General features: G+C 36.3%; 1 pseudogene; it reads left to right on the top strand.

The window, feature by feature from the left end:
• Nucleotides 1-12976: 12976 nt before the first annotated feature.
• LOC109439903 (olfactory receptor 2D3) lies at nucleotides 12977-16678 on the top strand (annotated as a pseudogene).
• Nucleotides 16679-17085: the final 407 nt, after the last annotated feature.

Here is a 17085-nt window from a genome sequence, read left to right as displayed (position 1 = left end):
AACTTCAGCTTTTTCTTGTCTGGGAAGCTCCTTATCTGTCCTTCAATTATAAATGGCAGCCTTGCTGAGTAGAGAAATCTTGATTGTATATTGTTGCTTTTCATCACTTGGAATATTTCTTGCCATCCCCTTTTTGCCTGCAAAGTTTCTGTTGAGAAATCAGCTGCCAGTCTTATGGGCACTCCCTTGTAGGTAATTAACTGCTATTCTCTTGCTGCTTTTAAGATTCTCTTTGTCTTTAACCTTTGGCATTTTAATTATGATGTATTTGATTTTACATTTCGATCTTGCTAGCCAAGTGTCCAGAAAAATGAAATTATATACTTGTGCACTGATCAGCATATACCTCAAGTGCTGTGGTCAATGTTGAGAGTAATACTATTTTGCTCTGATGGATTTCTCAGGAGCCAATTCCTTAAGTCATTGGGGTGGGTGTGGATATGTGTGAGCATCAAAGCAAGTTCCTTTCCATGTAAGTCAGATGTTTTTGGTAGCGATGGACAGCAGGGCCAGCCTGAAGGCATTACAATTGGGGATGAGGAGATTAGGTCAGCAAAGAGCCTGAAAAGGAGATGAATGGGCACTTCAGGATAGCCTGGTATGCTACAGATAGTGCTAAGGATTGTCTTAAGGCTAGGAAATGCTAACTTCAATGGTTCTAGAAAAAATAAGAAAATAATTACCAAGAGTTTGTGGAGCATCAATCATTGGAGTAATGTCTAAAATTCACTCAAGTTTGTAGGCGTTTCTTTCGAAAGCGTATTTGATGGCTCTTGTTGTTGTTTTGTTATTGTTAACTTTCCAGAAATAAGAACTACTTCTCCCATAGTTTGACATACAAAGTTAATCAATATTTCAATTAAAAAGTAGGGAGAATATTATTGACTATTCCCTGTGCTACACTTAACATCCCCATGACTAACAATGTAATAACTATACGTAGTGCCAGGTGGGTACTAGACTAATCAGGGGAATCACTTTTCAAACTATCTAAATGTCTGACCACTGTGCTGTACACTTGCAACTAAAATAAAAAAGTATTGAATATCAGCTGTAATTGAAAAATAAAAAATAAATAAAAAGTAGGAAGGATACTAATTAATAATAGAACTCACGCACTTTATTGATAAAATATCTTTCTGCCTGGGGTATGCACATGGGCTTAACTAAGGGATTAGGGAGAAACTCAGCCAGAGTTAGGAAGAATATAAATGTCCTTGTACAAATAGGAGAAGGGTCTAATATCAGGCTCAGAATATGGAGTGGGGTAGAGGACTAATAATGTAGCTACCATTTGTTGTGCGTGTACTCTGTGGAGGGGATGACACATAACATTGATATGTACATAGTATTGACATGTTCATAACATCATATAAATTGGGTATTATTCTAAGATAATGAAACAGAAGCCAAGGAAAGTTAATATTTGCTCCAGTTCACAGAATTGGGAAATAGCAAAAGTATTATATCCACTTTTTCAAATCCTTCTATAATCATAGAAAGATTTTTGCTAAGATACAGCTGGTAAATTTCTATATTCACTAATGTCAGTTACTCTCTCTTGCTGACTAGTTTTATAACTATAAATCACATTTATCATAATATATTTTTAAAAATATTTTAAACAAAATGGTTCAAAACCTACAGACACTGTGAGAGACTTAAATACTTTAGAAAGTTATATTTTCAAGTTTGGGGGAGAGTTCCCTCCCCCCACCTTCTTTCGCCTACCCCGCCACTCTGGTTCAAGCCGTTGTTTCTCAGTCTAGTTGTGTAGGACACAGCTCCCTGGCCATGTTGGTATTATGAGCCTTGTGCTCCCCCCCAACTGAGGCGGTTGGTTGTCAGTGGCCACAAGCCACTCATGGTGGCACGTAACAGCCCAGGCAGCTCACGACGACCTCCGGCTCCTCCTGGTAGCCCAGCTACAGGGAGAGCTGTTGTTCACAGTCTTAGCTGTAGAGGGCGCAGCTCACTGGCCCACGTGGGAATCAAACTGGGGATGTCAGCATTAGAAGCCTGGAGCTCCAATCACCTAAGCCACCAGACCAGCAGGGAGACTTTTTGTATATAGCAAACATTACTGTTAGCCACAGAATCACATATGAACTGAAACATTTTCAAACATCCATTTTCAAAAATGATCTCTTTTTACTATTACTTTATTTAAAAGATTAGTTTCCTTTTTTTCATTGTTGAAATATTATTGTATCAGTCAACAGCTGGCAGGAAACTTAGATCCATCAAGAAGTTTTAATGAAGTGATTGCTTATAGAGGTAAGGACATAATTAAGGGAACCACCAAGGGATAGCAAGGCACCCAGACATGCAATAATAGGAAGCCATTACTACCCTAAGCTTGAAGGGGAAAAGGAGGAAATACTGTACTAATGTATTTCAGGCAGAGATGCAGTCCAGAGGAGGGACCTCCCACCAGAGTTTGGATATAGAAACAATCAGAAAACAGAGCCCAGAGTAGGCAGCAAGCAGAGATGAAATGCTACGTCTGTTTCTATTCCTGCTCTCTTGTCCTCTGTTAACATTTCTCATTGTCTACATCCAACTGGAAGCCAGCCATCGGGGAATCCATTGATACATTCCTTAGAGATCAGCCTCCTAGAGAACAAGGCAGACCACAGAAGGGTTTAGAATGTTTCAGTGTAAGAAGGTGGATGGCAAAAACCAGTATAATCATCTTTTCCTTACAGGGAGATACTACAACTATTCATTAGGTTGTCACAATCTCTTGAGCTGTTCTAGTGGCATTCACCTAGCATCAAAGCAAAGGTCATCTAATTTGGATTTCTGTTTTGATTTTGGTACTTTTCAACTAAGTTACCAATGACTCCTAATGTTGTGCAAATATTTTTAAGGTTACTTACCATCATCACATTATAAATACTTGTAAAGGTTCTATAATGCACTAAGTGTTTCTATTTCTAAAAACCCTTATATTGAGGACATATTATAGAAATCTGTACACTGGCTCCTCCAACACCGTTGCTTCAATAACTTTGTTATGAATGCCTCAATGAATGAATTTCACATGAGTTGCTATTTCTATAACCTTATTTCTGAATAATCCCTATCTTTAAATTGGTGTACAGATTAGATTTTTTGAGAATAATTTTTAAAATGCATAATTTAAACATAATACATCTATTTCAAACATATAGTTAAGCATCTTTTCATATTTCTATTGGCCATCTGGATGTCCTCTTTGGAGGAATGTCTATGCAGGTCCTCTTGCCATTTTTGAATTGGATTGTTTGGGTTTTTGTTGTTGAGTTGTACGAGTTTCTTACATATTTTGGATATTATCCTCTTATCAGAGGCATTGTTCGCAAATATCTTCTTCCATTGGGTTGATTGCCTCTTTATTTTTTCGATGGTTTCTTTTGCTGTGCAGAAGCTTTTTTGTTTGATATAGTCCCATTCATTTATTTTAGCTTTGACTTCCTTTGCCTTTGGAGTCAAATTCATAAAATCCTCTTTGAACTCTAGGTCCATAAGTTTAGTACCTATGTTTTCTTCTATGCAATTTATTGTTTCAGGTCTTATGTTTAGGTCTTTGATCCATTTTGAATTAATTTTGGTACATGCTGTCCATCGATAGATGATTGGATAGAGAAGAGTGGCATATATACACAATGGAATACTCTTCTGCCATAAGAAAAAAGATGAAATAGTGCTGTTTGTAACAACATGAATGGATCTTGAGATTATTATGCTAAGTGAAATAAGTCAGACAGAAAAAATCGAGAACTGTATGATTTCACTGATATGTGGGGTATAAAACTGAAAGCAAGAAACAAACAAGACAAACAAACAATGAAACAAAAACTCATAGACACAGACAATAGTTTAAAGTTTACCAGAGGGTAAAGGTGAAGGAGAGTGGCAGATGAGGGTATATGGAATCAAATATATGGTGATGGAAGAGCTGACGCTGGGTGGTGAACACACAACGTGATATATAGATGATGTATTACACAATTGTACACTTGAAACCTATGTAACTTTACTAACCATTGTCACCAAAGAAACTTCAATTAAACAAAATAAAACATATAGTTAAATTAGTTTTGACAAATGTAAGCACCTCTGTACCTAGCTCCACAATCAAAATATGTAATATTTTCTGGCATCAGATAATTTCCTTGTGCCCCTTCGCTGTCACTTTTTATAAACCGATCCCCAAGTAACTACTGACCCAATTCACAAAACTACTACACTAGTCCTCAAGTAACTACTGACCCTAGAATTTCATGAAAAAAAAAAAATCATGTATTATGAACTCTTTTGTGTCTAGTTCTTTTGTTCAGCACAATGTTTTTGAAATTCAACCATAATGTTGTATTTATCAATAGCTCGTTTTTTTCTGCTGAGTAGTATTTTATTAAAAGGATGCACAACAGAGATATACCAGTTTATTTATACATCCATCTATTAATAAACATTTTTTGAGTGTTTGCATAAAGCTGATAGGAATGATTATATTGGAAGTTTTATGTGGGCCAAGGTTTTCATTTCTCTTGGGTATCTAGGAATAGAATTGTTGGGTTGATTAATAAACGCATATTGAATTCCAAATGCCCATGTAAAATTTTGTCTCTTTTTAATAGACCTTTTGAAATCAAGGGAGACCAAGAGATCCCAATTAGTATCTACAAGTATAATATAAAAGACTTCAGAGTATCTTGTGAAATCAGACTCATGGGAATGCATTGTTTACCTCAGCTCTCAGGACTTCATTTTTAATAACTTCCTCGTAGGAAAATCCACTGTTTATGCCCTTGGAGAATTTAGGTTTGTGTCTTTGAGACAAGAGGTTGGCAACGGTTTAAGGTGGAGAAACATTCTGAGTGTCTAGGAATAAAAATCCTAAGAACGCCAAGTGGGATTTTGATCTTCAGGCTACAGATTTTACCATCCTGTACTCAGCCCTTGAGACCAATGAATCTACTGCTCTGTGCTCAGCCCAGCAGGTGACAGTAGGTAATGTGTCCAGGGGTCTGTGTTTCTTCAGGAGATACTGCTAGGTTTGTAAAGAATTGGCTTTTCCTCTTCAGCACCATCTTTCTTTTTTCTGGGTTGGGGAAGACTTGTTGTTAACTTTCCTCCTATAAAACTCAATATACTCATAAAAATTTTGCTCCAAGCTGCCTGTATGTATCTGATTCTACACAGAAGAAAACAAATTAGTGTTAGTACCCTAAAATCTCTATTGTAATTACTTTCCACTTTGCCCTCGTCTTCCAACTACGGAACCTTGCCAGATGTCCCCTGTCCTTTTCTGCCTCTGTTGTCCCATCCACTTGTACTTTTCCTAATATCACAAGCAAAAGACTACAAGGAAACCTGGTCTTTGATTTTGAAAATCCCTGGGTGTAGAAAGTGAGATAAATATGACAGCTATTTGAGGTCTTTTGTTACTGTAAGACCGAATACTTTGTTCTATCATCTCTGTCACAGCTCATGACAAGTAAAAGGTTTGTAGAATTTATAATCTTTGCTTCTACTTGAGTTCAAGGTAGAAAGGAAAAACAAGAAAACATTGTTTTTGCATCTTTATATGATGAACATGCTTCATTTTTCTTGCTGGTCAGTTCTGGGGGCACTCACGCTAAGAGATAGTGTGTCTTTCATACTTAACTCACACTTTATTGTTCCTGGTTGTGTAAGTGTTTGTGTTTGGGCAAGTGAGCGAAAATATGTGTAAATTTGTTATGTGTGAAAATATATGCATGAGATATACACTTATTGATTTGTTCAACAGATATTAATTGAAAAACTTATGTGTCATGTGATGGGGTAAGATTACTGACAGTCTTTTTCATCAAAGAATTCATGAAATAGAAGAAAACAGAGGGACTTGAAAGTATATGTATATATATATGTAACATATATATGTACATATATATGCACATGCTGTGATAGAAAAGATGTATTGATAGTGGTAGGTATGAAACCTAGAGGAAAAGAGAGATGGAAAATAACAACTCACCTTATGAAGTCTGTGAAGCTTTCATGAAGCAGTGACATTAGAGGAGCGTATTGGAGGATGACTAGGAGTTTATCTAGTTAATGAAGCAAGAAGTGAACTTCCATAGAGGAAATGGCACAGGTGAAGGCATGAGTTCATGTACCTTTGTGAATGGAGGCCATGGGTTAAGAGTTAGGAAGTGGGGAGAGCTAGCCTTGCAGACATCTGCAGTCAGGCAGAGATGCGGTGGGGCCGGATTTATGCATCTGGGCTTAAGTCTATAAACAATAGGGAATTATTGAATGGTTTAATGGGGAATTGAAAAGGATACAATTAGCATTTTGTAAAGATTATTGTATTATTGGAAAGAGCGATACAGGAGGCAGAGAGATCATAGAGTTATAACAGGTAGAAACTATGGGGTCAAAGAATAGGTTGGTGATCCTAGGAGTAGAGAGGAGGAAACAGATTTGAGATTTTCTAGGATAACATCCAGTGACTATATAAATTGATCAGTAAGTGGAAAAGAAAGGAAAGGAAAAAAGAGAAAATGCCTCCTATTTTCAGTCTGAGAGATGGTCATTCTAGTTGTGCCAATATAAGGGGAAGAAAAGGAGTATTTAGGTGAAAATTTATCCAAAAAACAAGAAAAGCATAATAATTGCAGTTTTAGTTGTATTAACTGGTAGTTAAATGAGAAAGTGCATGTAAAGTGACTGCTCCATATGTGTGCATTAAATAATGCATATGTATTATTGCTCTAGATAATTAAAGTTTATCATGTGCTAAATAATAACTGTGGTTTTAGAAATTATTTCACTTAATCCGTGTAGTAAATGGAGAAATTAGGCATGAATATCCTCATATTATAGATGCAAAAACTGAAGCTTCTGCAGCTCAAATGACTTACTTAAGATGATCTATATACTTATTAATTTGTAGAGCTCAGATTCAAACCGCCCTGTCTGTCCTGAAGACTTAGGCTATTACTAGCAACATCATCATTATTATCATTACGATCGTTGTTGCTATTTCTATTACATACATATGGGAATTGTCAGTGAGGTCATTTGATCTGTGAATCAGAACTTTGGAAATAAACACCTCAGTTGCTTATAGGGATTTGGGAGTCATCAGCAATGAAATAGCAGCTGAAGTCAGAGGATTTCATGAGGTCATGCAGAGAGTGTGTAGCCTCAGAAAGTGAAGAAAAGAGAAAAATGCCAATGTTAAGTGATGGACAGAAGGAAAAATGTGAGAAGGGAAAAGGAGATGGCATCAGGAGAATAAAGGAGTAAGAGAAGACAAAGGAGAATACAGCTTCAAGGTTTCTATAGTTTTACATATGACTGAGAGATCAATCAAGATATGTTACTAACCAATGTCACCTCAGTAAATATAATAAAAAAGATAACCAAAAGCAAAATCAATATATTTGGTCATTGAGAGGTCAATTTGGGTTGTGCAAAGTAGGTTCACTAGAGGAGCAAAAACATTATTTTGAGAAGCTTAGAGTGAAGGGGAAGAAGATAAATGCATTCCTGTGTTAGAAGGAAAAGCCAATAGCACAGGAAATGGGAAGGTAAAGGAAAAATAGAGATTATACCTGTTAGAGAAATAGCCAGAGAAGAAATATTGGGCATTTAGACCACAAGGGAATATACTTATTTTAGTTAAGACAACTCTTCCCCTGAAAGAAAAGATGGATTACTACAGGTTTGTAGGAATGTGTGTCGGGAGAGGTGAGCAGGTGAACTTATTTATGTTGCGGCCTTTAATTTCCCTGTGACACAACAGAGAGAACATCCTGAGTGTGATGAGGTTAATGGGGTTGCGGTAGGTAGGGACTTGAGAAGAATGTTCTCCCTGCTATGACGAGGGCATTGGGAAGACACAGGAAATCGTAACGGAAGGAGACTGAGATGTGTGGAAGCACTGGAAGTAATAAGAAATGTATCCATTTGTTGTGATCTTTCTCCAACTCCACCTAGCAGCTGGAACATACATATCTGAGACAGAACCACATTAATAAAGGACTTCAGGTTCAGAAAATTATATGAATGATTAAAAGAATCCAATGGACAATAGTTCCCAAACTCTTGAGTGCCAAACAGTTCCAGAAACAAACAAGCAAACAAACAAAGTGACAATGCAGTCTGAAAAGAGGTCACATCCGATAAGTAGCAAATTATGAGAGATTTGGGAAGGACAGTTTTAGTAGTCATAGGAGTAGAAGTTAGATTGAAAGTGTTAAAAAAAAGGGGGAGAAATGGATGGGAATTTTCAGTCATGAGTATGCTGGCAATGAAAGAAAAGAGAGTGATTGGAAAAGTTGGAACAAATGAAAAGAAATTTTAGTCAGTGGCTAGAAAGGATAGCAGGACCAAAGAAAGACCCTGTGTGTGTGTGTCTGTGTGTGTGTGTGTGTGTGTGTATACACATCGATGAACAAGCATTCATCTTATGTATCTGGGAATTCTTTTCTGAATCTACTTTCTGAGGCTACAACCTAATTATAGGAAATGTTAGAAAAAATTTACTATATTAAATTGGGTTGGTAAATTTCTTAATTTTTATGATCTCCTCCTCCTCCTCTTCCTCTCCCTTTCTTCTCCTACTTTCCTCCACTCCTCGTCCTCCTCTTTCTTTTTCTTTTTCCTTTTTCTTTCTTTTAAATCATTTTCACTTTATTTATCTTTTCTTCAGATAAACAGAAGTTCCCAATTTTAGGATAATCTCAACTTTATCATACTTTTTCATTAGTGCATACCTTTTTCTGCCTTGTTTAAGAAATCTTTCCCAAGTCTGAGATCATGAAGACAATTTTCCTATTTATCTTCAAAAGCTTTGTAGTTTTGTCTTTCACCTTTTGGTGTATGGTGTGAAGTAGAGGTCAAAGTTAGTGTCTTTTATGGGAATATCCTTGTCCCATCACCATTTATTCCAGTGGCACGTTTTTGTCTTCCCGCACCAATGCCATGTTATCTCAGTTAGTATAGTTTCATAACACATCTTCATGTCTTCCAGATCAAGTCTTTCCCCTTTGTTCTTCACGAGAGTCTTGGCTATTTTTGTATATTTAACTTCTATACATAAACTTTAGAATCATTTTATCAGGTTGATGGGATTTTGCTTGGCATTGAATTTAATGTGATAATGACTTTGAGGGGAATTGACAACTTCACAATATTGAATTGTCTGATGCATGATAAAGAATATCTCTTCATTTACTTATAACTTCTTTGGTGTCTCCCAGGGTTTTTTAAGTTTCTCTCTAGACATCTTGCTCATCCTTTGTCCGATTTTTCCCTAGATCCTTCACATTTTAAAATGGTATTGAAAATGGTATTTAAAAGAAATTTCACGTGCTAACTGCTGATTGCTGGCATATAAAAATGCTGATCATTTTGTTGGATTGATTTTGTGACTAGAAGCTTTGATAAACTCTTTATTGCAATAACTGTTTGTAGATTTTTTTGGATTTTTCTATATGCATAGTCATATCACTAACAGATAGTGAGACTTTTATTTCTTTCTAATTTTTATTCAGTTTCTTCTTGTTGTTCTGGCTATAATGTTGAATAGAAATGACAGAAAATATGAGAATATTCTTGTCATTTTCCTGGTTTAAAAGGGAAAGCTTTCAATGTTTTACCAGTAAATATGATATTTTCTGTATGTTTTTATGTTTCATTTATGTTTTATTTAATTTGTAATAAATTTATTGGGGTGATCTTTTAGTAAAATTATACAGGTTTCAAGTGTACATCTCTATAATGTATCATCGGTGTATATTGCATTGTGTGTTCATCACCCAGACTCAATTCTCCTTCCATCACCATATATTTGACCCCCTCTTCTACCATCCCCCTCCACCTCTACCCTCTGGTAACCAGTAAACTGTGTTCTGATTTCTCTTCAGATCATAGAAATCCTTTGCCTTTTTTTCTTCTTAAAAAAATTTTTGAATCCAGAAAAATTTAAGAAATAAAATAATATAAAATCTTAAATAAACCACAGTTAATTCATTTAGACATTTTATTGTGGATTGACTATTTTAAAATACTCTTTAAAAATACTCTTTTCTGGGACAATATAATTATACTTGTCAAATGTTCTATTTTAAAGCAAACTCTTAAATCAAAGCATAATATAACTACAGCGAAGGATTCAAATTATAAGTGTAGAGTTGGATGAATTTTCAAATCATGAGCACAGCTATGTGATCAGCACATATCTTAGGAGTAAGAAAATTGTCAGCACCCTTGAAACTCGCCCCTTATTTTTTCCTCATCACTATAGCTCGTCCTCCTTATCAATGACAAGAGCAATAGATTTATTTCCAAATAGTTTGAGATGGGTTTTTTGTTCATTGAAATGTTCAACATCCTATTTTTATCCCTTGGTATAATTTAAATAATAAGAATGATCTAGTCCTTGATGTTTATCTGTAAAACTATATGTGCCTGAGCCTTATCAATTATAAATATTTATAAACCAGTATAATATTCCTATGGTTGTCAGTCTCTTTATGTCATTCCCCTTTTTTTCCCCAAAATTGATAACTTAGAAAATTAAAAAATTGTTTATTATCTCAGGAAATTCAACATTTATTTTTAGATAGTGTACATATTTTTTTAAAAAAACTTAAACCATTCTCCATTAACAGATATATTTAATGTGACCTATTCTTGTTATCAGTCTCTGTCTTTTTTATCTAACCAAGCTCTTTGAATCCAAACTCCACAGATCATTAACAATTTGGTTTTATTGAAACAGAATACAAAGAACAAATGCAACTCAACAACAAAAAAGCCAAACAATTCAATTAAAAAATGGGCAGAGGATCTGAACAGACACTTCTCCCAAGAAGACATACAAATGGCCAACAGATATATGAAAAAATGATCAGCTTCACTAGTTATTAGGGAAATGCAAATCAAAACCACAATCAGATGGCCATTGTCAAGAAGACAAGTAATAACAAGTATTGGAGAGGTTGTGGAGAAAAAGGAAACCTCATACACTGCTGGTAGGAATGTAAATTAGTACAGCCACTGTGGAAAACAGTATAGAGGTTTCTAAAAAGAATAAGAATAGAATTGCCATATGACCTAGCAGACCCTGTTCTGGATATCTACCCCCAAAATCTGAAAATTTTATCTGTAAATATACCCTTATGTTCATTGCAGCATTATTCATGGTGGCCAAGACATGGAAACAACAAAAGCGTCTTTCAATAGATGATTGGATAAAGAAGGTATGGTGCATATACACAATGGAATATTACTCAGCCATAAGAAAAGATGAAATACTGCTATTTGCGACAACATGGATAGATCTTGAGATTATAATGCTAAGCGAAATAAGTGAGAGAGAAAAAGTCAAGAACCATATGACTTCACTCATACGTGTGATGTAAAACTGAAAGCAACAAAGGAATAAGACCAACAAAGAAACAAAAACTCGTAGACACAGACAACAGTTTAGTGGTTACCAGAGGGAAAGAGTGGAGAGAAGGAGGAGGGAGATGGTAGAAAAAGGTAAACGGGGTCAAATATATGGTGGTGGTGGGAGAACTGACTCTGGGTGGTGAACATACAATGGAATCTATAGAGAATGTATATTATAATTTTACACTTGAAACCTATATAATTTTACTAACCAATGTCACCCCAATAAATTTAATTTAAAAAGAAACAAGGCAAAAGTCGGAAGGAGACTGAGATATGCTTCAGATAAGCTTTAAATGCTCAACTAGGGAATTTTGAGTTTATTTAATTGGCTATAGGAAACCATTTAATTTGGAAGATTTATCAGTTAGTGAGTCCAAGATGCATTAGACTCTAGGGTATAGAAACAAGTTAGAAGGATATTGAAATACACAAGTAGAACTGAATGAAAGGCTCATCTAGCAAGAATGACAATGACAATAAAAAGAACGTTTAGAGATTTAAAAGATGATTCAAAGGATGAACTTGATTGATCAACTTGGCAACACAGTGGATAAAGAAATCAAAGTTGATTTTATGTTCTTAGGTTATGGTGTTTAGAAAAAATGGTAGTGATATTTATTTGCAGGAAGGGTGAGGTTAAAAATCATTTGTGGAATAAAATTAAATTACAAATACGTTGATTTTGAAACAGAAATGAAATATCCTATTGTAAATATCCAAAAGAAAATTGAAAATTCAAGTTTAGCATAGTGGTCAGATGCCAAATAATTAATGAGATATTCTAGATATGGGTGATAGTTTAGGCAATGGATTTAAATGAGATCCCCTAAGGAACAGTATGTAAAGAAGGAAAGGACAGAAACAAACTTTGAGGAATATTAAGATGTTACAAATATTTTCACAGATGATATGTAGCTTCCTCTCCACCTGAATCCAAACTACAGAAAGAAAGCATGTCTGTTTCTTTCCTACGTACACCCTGAGCCTCTGCCTTACATTTTCCCAAATCCCAGTTCTATGGTGCATTCTACTTCTGACTCCTATGGATTCAGACAGAGCCCAGTTCCAGAGTGTGTCTCTAAAAATAGAATCTGTCCTACTATTCAGTGGGACAATATCATGTCTGGGCTCTGGAGCCAGACTATCTGGGACTGAATCCTGATTCAATACTTTACTAGCCCTGTGTCCCTGAAAGTGTTTTTCTTAGAATACTCACTGGGTCTCAGTATCCATATCTATACAATAGGGTATTAGTAGTATTTATTTCTTGAGAATATTCTGAGGATTAAATGATAGATAGTAAATGCTTATAAGAGTTTCTGGAACATAGTAAGTGTTATGTGAGGTAAATTATTTCTTTTTTTGTTATTATTGTTATTATTATTATTAGTAGTGATAGTAGTAGTAGTAGTAGTAGTAGTAATATGCTCTGCTACCCAGTATACAAGGTCCTATACACAATAGTTGGGTCACTGAATCTCACCAAATATCCTACATTGTAAATCTAATCCAGTAATGTGAGTGTTAAAAGTAAATTTATGACAACCATATAGTCACCAATGGCACCAGACTCAAACTGACTACTGCTCCATTGTGGCCCTGGTAGCAGACCTGGCATATGCGTGGTTGACACTTCTTAAATCTGATTGGTTGTTCTACCCGAATCGAACCCTCTCTTTTGTTACAAAAACTCCTCCCTCAAGTTAAAAAATGTGGCGAGAATCCTACTACAAGGCTTAGTTTGTCCCAGGTTATTTTCTAATTGACAACATCTGGAAACCTTAAGCTCAGCCACCTTTCAGAGGAGTCAAGCCATTTATGAACATGTTTGGGATTGAGGATAATTTCCTCCATCTTTTGAGCATTGCTTGGATTTCCCTGTGTCAAGTCCACCTACATGAATGAATTTTGCAGTACTAACTACTGCTATTGGAATTGAGAGTGAAATTACAGTGAAGATTTAAAAGCTCAGATGCTAGAACAAGACTTGGGGGCTTTGTCTTCCAACTCAACAATTGATATCTGTGTTACCAGCAAGTTGCTGAACATCTCTATCCCTCAATTTCCTCAACTACAAAATAGAGATTTGAAAATATACTCCTTCATAGGATTGTTGTGAAGATTAAATAAACAAATATACATGGAGTACTTTGTACAATGCCAGGTACATAGTAAGCACTGTTAGTCCTTATCATCAGACATAGCTGGAACTCCCCCCTCAAGAAGGCAGCCTACCCATATTGCTTTCATCAGGCCTTTATCTCAGGTCCCATACTTTCTCTCATAGTTTAGGTGCTAAAAGCAAAGCCCAAGAAAAGGGCTTGGGTGGAGTTAGTTTATTTGAAAAGTGATTCCAGGAAGTGGTATAAGGAAGCAATAAGATTTAAACAGGAAACAACTAAACACCTATAAAATGTAGATTACTTAAGTTGTTATTGTAGACTGTGCATTCTCAATGGGGGCAATATAGGAAAGAGAAAGAAATCTTAGAGATTGCAATAGTATGTGGCCTTCCAAAAGACTGCAGTGTATAAATAAATATACAAAATATCTGTGCTATTAAAATTTATGAGGGATGGTGGTTAGGAAAAAATTCTAAGAAAGCTTCGCAGGCAAAATAATCATCAATCATCATCAATCATCATCATCATCACCATCACCATCATCACAGTATAGACAAAGAAGGCTCAACTCCGTAGAGCTCAACATTTAAGAAGCATATAGAATGACTCCCAGAAATATCTGGTGCATTTATTCATCAACACCCATTGTCCAGTGGTTAAAGGGGCATTATCTTCCCCATACTCCCAACACTCTGGGCAGAAACGCCTGGCAGCCTTGAGATAGAATTTCCGTGGTGCCTAGTGAGTGAGACCTGTTCACCGTACGTGGGGTTGGGATCAGAGGTGAACTGAGGTTGTGTGTCATGGGCTATAAAATCTGCTCATATTCACTTCAGAAGTTCAAGCTCCTGCTTGGTCCTGGCTTCCGTCCCTCAAACAAGGCACTAAAGTCTCATTATTCAGTAATGTTTCTGAATGTTACATTTTTTCATGCTGATTTTTCTTTACCCTGTTTGGGTTTCTATTTAAGAAGCTTCTTTATAAAAAGACTATGGACAAAAGCAAGAACTAACACCTACAGTTTATCTGTTTCATCCCCCAAACCGTATTTGAACTTCCTACTCTATTATGAACAAACTTGTCATTAACCTCTGTGTTTTGATTTTGAAGTATAAAGAAAAAGTGGTTTTTATTGACTAAACAGGTTCACATCATTCTCAAGCTGCTAATCCAGGTAAAATGTTAAATATTTCTTGAGAAGAAAAAAATGAAATTGAACCAAAGAAAATTCCGTTAATATATCTTCATAGCAACACATGAATATATCAACATCAGGATTAGTGGAGACACCACATCGAGTGTGACACTTAGCCTACCAAGTGGATCAACCAAGGAAAAATGTGCTTATAAACCAGGTAAATTGATAGAAACGCAAACTGGCACCTAGTAAGAAGCAGCTGTAAGCCAATGTTTCAATAAGATGCACTTGTTAACATTGTACTTGTTTATAAACATGTGGAATCAAACATTAAGAATGCATCTGTTCTCTTTCTGATGATAGGTAAACACGAATAAACATCAATGGGAGAAGGAAACCAAACTTCTGTGACTGAATTTATCTTGCTGGGACTTTCACAGGATCCAAGGATCCAGATCTTGCTGTTCTGTGTTTTCCTGATCATTTACCTTCTCTCTATCTGTGGAAATCTGCTCATAATAATCCTTATCCAAACTGACTCTCAACTTCACACTCCCATGTACTTTTTCCTTAAAAACTTGTCCTTTGCCGACCTCTGCTTCTCTACAAGCATCGTTCCTCAGATGTTGGCCCACTTCCTTGTAAAAAAGAAAAGCATCTCCTTTGCTGGATGCTCACTACAGATGGTTGTCTTCCTTCTCGCAGGGTGTACAGAGTGTGCACTTCTGGCGGTGATGTCCTATGACCGCTATGTGGCTGTCTGCAGGCCCCTGCACTACTCCACTATCATGACCCAGAGGTTCTGTGTCCAGTTGGCTACAGTGTCCTGGATCAGTGGGGCATTTGTATGTTCAGTGGACAGTGCTTTTACACTGTGTCTCCCCTACCAGGGACAGAATGCAGTTAATCATTATTTTTGTGAACCTCCTGCACTCCTGAAGCTGGCTTCAGCAGACACTTACGATGCTGAGATGGCCCTCTTCTCAATGGGTGTGATTATCCTCTTGGCACCTGTCTCCCTCATCCTGGTCTCCTATTGGTACATTCTCTCCACTGTGATTCGGATGCAGTCAGGGGAGGGGAGGCACAAGGTGTTCTCTACCTGTGGCTCCCATCTCACTGTTGTGGTTCTCTATTATGGCTCTGGAATCTTTGCCTACATGAGACCCAATTCCAAGACAATGACTGGAAAGGATAAGGTCATCTCTGTGTTCTATTCAGTTATGACTTCCATGTTGAATCCCATCATTTACAGCCTGAGGAACAAGGACGTGAAGGGGGCTTTCAGGAAGCTGTCTGGGAGATAGATAGTCCACCTTCGGAGGCAGTGACTTCTGACATGTTCCTTTAGTACATGGAACATAGTGATTGACAACAATATCTCCACTATCCTCCCTTTCTGCCCTTGCTTTATTTGCCTCAATTGATTTTTTTCCCACAAATATTCATTAAATGCCTACTCTGTGCAAGCACTGTGCCCAGAACCTCTTTAAAATAATTTGAAATCCACTAACAAGATAATGCAAATATAGAGATAACTCTTTTTTTTTAAAATTAAAGTTTATTTGGGTGACAATTGTTAGTAAAGATACATAGATTTCAGGTGTACAATTCTGTATTACATCATCTATAAATCACATTGTGTGTTCACCACCCAGAGTGAGTTTTCCTTCCATCACCATATATTTGATCCCCTTTACCCTCATCTACCACCTCTCTTCCCCCTGACCCCGAGATAACTCTTTTTAAAGTTAAATAAGGAACTCTTTTAAGATGAAAGAAAAATGCTGTGGGGATCAAAAGCAAGGTCAATAGCTTCTTTGAAGATCAGGAATACTTCATGAATGTGACTACTGAAATGAGACTTGATTTATTAACAGGATGCATGATTTCAACAAGCGGCAATGGGCCAGATAAGCTGCCTAAAGAAGACTATTAGATGAACAAAAGCACAGAAATGTGTAACTGAGAGTGTGTGGCAGAAAACAAAGTTAGAAATCAATTATGCATAGTCTTGTCATAAGACTAACTAGTCTGTAATCTATTCGGCAGAGGTCCTTTTTTTAAAAAATTTTATTTTATTAAATTTATTGGGGTGACAATTGTTAGTAAAATTACATAGATTTCAGGTGTACAATTCTGTATTACATCATCTATAAATCCCATTGTGTGTTCATCACCCAGAGTCAGTTCTCCTTCCATCACCATATATTTGATCCCCCTTACCTTCATCTCCCACCCCCCACACCCCACCTCCCTTACCCTCTGGTAACCACTAAACTATTGTCTGTGTCTATGAGTTTCTGTTTCTCATTTGTTTGTCTTGTTCTTTTGTTGTTTTTGGTTTATATACCACGTATCAGTGAAATCACATGGTTCTCT

This window comes from Rhinolophus sinicus, linkage group LG06 (assembly GCF_036562045.2).
Source record: "Rhinolophus sinicus isolate RSC01 linkage group LG06, ASM3656204v1, whole genome shotgun sequence".
Taxonomy (NCBI): domain Eukaryota; kingdom Metazoa; phylum Chordata; class Mammalia; order Chiroptera; family Rhinolophidae; genus Rhinolophus; species Rhinolophus sinicus.
Note: the sequence above shows the minus strand (reverse complement) of the source record. Positions and strands in the feature narration are given on the sequence as shown.